The following is a 4,253-nucleotide window of genomic DNA, read 5'->3' on the forward strand; positions in this document are numbered from 1 at the left end:
GCCTCCTCAGCAGCACTAAGGATGTCCGACTGCAGCTTAGGCCTGCTCCCCGCTGGCAAGTGGACATCCCCGAGGGCTCCTGGGCTGCCGGAGGGATGTCTGACTGCCAGCCTAGGCCTGATTCTCCAGGGAGCGTGCCTAAGCCAGCAGGTGGACATCCCCCAAGGGGTCCCAGACTGCGGGAGGGCACAGGCCGGGCCGAGGGACCCCCCTCCCCCGAGTGCACAAATTCTTGTGCACCGGGCCTCTAGTATTAATATAAGACCCTAAGAACTGAGGTGTTAACATGCACATGGGGCTGGAAGAGACAGCCATGAGCCTTGATTTGGTATTAAGACCACAATGTGACAGTCTCAAAGAACTCTGTTCCATGAAATGACTAGGAATAACTTCCCACCAAATCGGGAAGCTACAAGGGGAGATTGTCTTAGCATGCTATTCTGAGTGAAGGAATTCAAATCTGATGTAAACAGATGGAGGTATTCAATGGAAAAGCTGAGGTAAGTCCCCAAATTAGAACAGGCTTTAGAGCATGTGTTCATCTGACTATTTAAAAATGACCACAATGAGCCCTAGCCAGTTTGGCTCAGTGGATAGAGCATCAGCCTGAAGACCAAAGGGTCCCAGGTTCAATTCCCGTCAAGGGCACATGCCTGGGTTGCAGGCTCTGTCCAACATGCAGGAGTCAGCCAATCAATGATTCGCTCTCATCATTGATGTTTCTATCTCTCCCTTCCTCTCTGAAATCAATAAAAATATATTTAAAAATAAATAAATAAATAAATAAATAAATAAGACCATAATGAGTTATATCAAACATTTGGAAAGCGTAGATGGTGCCAGATCTTGTTTGACTCCTCTGTTTTCTCCTCCCAATAGTTACAAAAACACAATATGGTGCATCCTCTCTAATGGATCTTACGCAGTGGTCCCCCTCGGCCAAATCCACTCTAAGGGGAGATGGCAGCTGTAGGGTGGGTGGTGTTTCCTTCTATCAGAGTCATAGTCCTCTTGTTGGTATACACACTGGCTTTATAGATGCCTGCTGCTAACCAAATAATGCATGTTTATATGGATAAACATTCAGTAAGCCAAAGAGTGGAAGCAAATGATTATATTTGTGATATATTTTTGGTTGTGTATTCAAACAAAGACCCTTCACAACTGCCAACTTAGATTTTATATGGAAGAATAACAGGGAAATGTTACAAACTTTAACTGTCATACACTAGAAATTTAGCATATGCAGTTGTTCTCACACAACCTTTAGGTTTTGCAATCCAGCTTTATCTCATTTATTATTAGAAACTAGAAGCCCGATGCACAAAATTTGTGCAAGAGTAGGCCTTCCTTCTCCCAGCTGCCGGCACTGGCTTCCCTTTGGCACCCGGGACCCGGGCTCCCCTCACAGCCCCAGCTTCATCCGGAAGTTCATCCAGAAGGACGTCTGCTCTAATTAGCATATTATGCTTTTATTATTATAGATAGTACACATTGTAAATAAGCTACTTAAAATGTCAGCTACCCTTTTTAAAAGTTACATGCATTTATATATTTTCTGAGTAATTTTCTTGTTAATAATGGGAAACAAAAATAAGTTTCTAGGGTTAATGAGAAAATTAAAATATGAATTATTTGGTGGTAATGCTTTAACTTGCAATCCCATTATTATAGTTTTTAAAAATAGAACATGTACTGTTCTATTCTTAGAACATGTACTGTTCTAAACTTTTTTTTAAAAAAGTTACAGATCTATACGTGGACAGTAATATTTTCAAAAGTTGAACCTTTTAGTGTGGCAGGAAGCAATATTTAGAATCTGATCTAATGCTTTAAATGCATTTGTCATAGCTCCCCAATTAGTCTTAAGCCAACACAGGACAGTGTTTTAACCTCCACTGCCCAGGGGATTAATAAATAATATCTGAAAAAGATAGCAATTCAGTGCCTTGGTACCCATCTACACACTGTTTATTGGTCACAGTGAGCATTAGAACAGAAGGGGGTGTGGCCAGTGTTATTGAAATGCTGCAGATAATGTAAACTAAAAATGAGTCCTGTGAAAGGGATGAGAAAGGATATTACAGAATGCCAATCTAAGAGGAGACATTAAGCCTTAGGCTATAAATATCACAATCTAACTATAGAATCCTGAATTTGCCAAGATCCAAGTTTACACTTCATGAGACAAGCAACTATATTAGCATACTTTTCAGTCCTTTAGGGTAGAATAATTTAGTATTTTAAGGCATATGTTGGGCTGGAACTGGCTCTTAGTGGCTGGGAGAGCTGACTGTACCCGTTTATTTATTTCTCTAATTTGAAAGCCAGTCAATAATATTTACCAGAAAACCACTTATTTTAACCATCTTATGGTTGTTATATTGTCTATAAATTACAAATCATGAATGTAAAAGAAATTTTAAAGTTCATCTAATCCAAACATCATAATTTCAAACAATAAGAACAGTAAAATAATTTTGCAAAAATCATGCACTAATAAAAGATCCACAATTACAATTCTGTTTTCCTGATTTCTAATCCATCTATCTGCTTACCACAGATAGAGAAGGGAGAGGACACCAATTTCAACCCATTACATATTTATTACAGGTCAACGTTAGGTCAGGCCCTGTGTTCTATGATGTGTGGGATACAAAAAGGAAGCACTAAAAATGTTGATTAAGCTCATTGTTGACTCTATGATGTAGAAGTGCCACTTAATAGCAGCTCCAAGCGGATGACACTCTCACTAGCCCTATCATATCCACCCATAAAATAAAGATTTTTTAAAAAAGAGAGAGATGAGCCCTGACCGGTTTGGCTCAGTGGATAGAGTGTCGGCCTGCGGACTGAAGGGTCCCAGGTTCGATTCCGGTCAGGGGCATGTACCTTGGTTGTGGGCACATCCCCAGTAGGGGGTGTGCAGGAGGCAGCTGATTGATATTTCTCTCTCATTGATGTTTCTAACTCTCTATCCCTCTCCCTTCCTCTCTGTAAAAAATCAATAAAATATATTTTAAAAAATAAAAAGAGAGAGATGAAAGGCCAAATTTGACCTTTAGCCTTTGTCTTCTATATCTTAGCCAGGGATCAGGCTCAAAGAATCGGGAAAGCCCTGGTATCAGTGTCCCAGTCGTGTGTGGAAAGCAGAGGGGAACCAGCAGAGAGTGGGAGGGGATAGCTAGTTTCTATTCTATTAATCATAGAAGAAATGGAGGTCATTTAGGTCATTTACTAACTTAAAATTTTATTTTTATTCTTTGAGATAAATTATCCTGATAATTTTTTTCAGATGGCGTATCTTTTCTAAAATCACCTTTAAAATCATTGATCATCCCGTGTAGCCTGCATTCATCCTCATGGACTCTATATAGGGTGAGTCATTAGGGGTCAAAAAGGCCTGTGAGGATACAACTACTGGATTGAGGCCAAATGACACAGGGTCATTGGCATAGTGGTGTGCAACCAAGAAGGAGAGTTGTCATTTGTTTGCTTGTTGAAATATATTTTCATTGATTCTGGAGAGGAAAGGAGCGGGAGAGATAGGAACATTCATGATGAGAGAGAATCATTTATCAGCTGCCTCCTGCACGTCCCATACTGGGGATTGAGCCCGCAACCTGGGCATGTGCCCTGACTGGGAATCAAACTGTAACCTCCTGGTTCATAGGTCGACGCTCAACCACTGAGCCATACCAGCTGGTTGAGAATCGTGGTATGTTTTTTTAATGGGTAGTGAGGAGTAAAAGCAATCTCTGCACTCATACATTATTCTTAATTACATATGGCAACACAAGATGACAGGAGAAAACATTCCATGTCTGTCCCCCTCCTGCCCTAGCATGACAGCTCTGCAGAGGCCTTGCTGAGATTTGCCTTGGGATGAAGACCTACCCCGAGCAACTGGTGTAAACAGGCAGAACTCTTTCCAGGGATTTATCCAATTACCTGCGTATGGCAAAAAATAAATAAGTTATCACAAAATATTGATTCAGAGCTAGGAGATTAGTTTGTTATTTACTTTCTCAAATTAGTCTGACAGAGACTGATCAGTGTTAGAAAGCTTTTAACCCTACTTTGAGCCACTACAACTCAATGGCTATATAGTCCCACCAAATTGTGGTGTACAGTATCTATGTTTTGTTTGTAACAAGATTTTTTTAAATATCAACATGCCTTATTTTTAATGTCAAATAGTCATTTTGATTTATGCCACCCTTTGGAAACTAAAAGTCACAAGATGAGTGTTT

The sequence above is a fragment of the Myotis brandtii genome, unplaced genomic scaffold, assembly GCF_000412655.1.
Source record: "Myotis brandtii unplaced genomic scaffold, ASM41265v1 scaffold38, whole genome shotgun sequence".
NCBI lineage: Eukaryota > Metazoa > Chordata > Mammalia > Chiroptera > Vespertilionidae > Myotis > Myotis brandtii.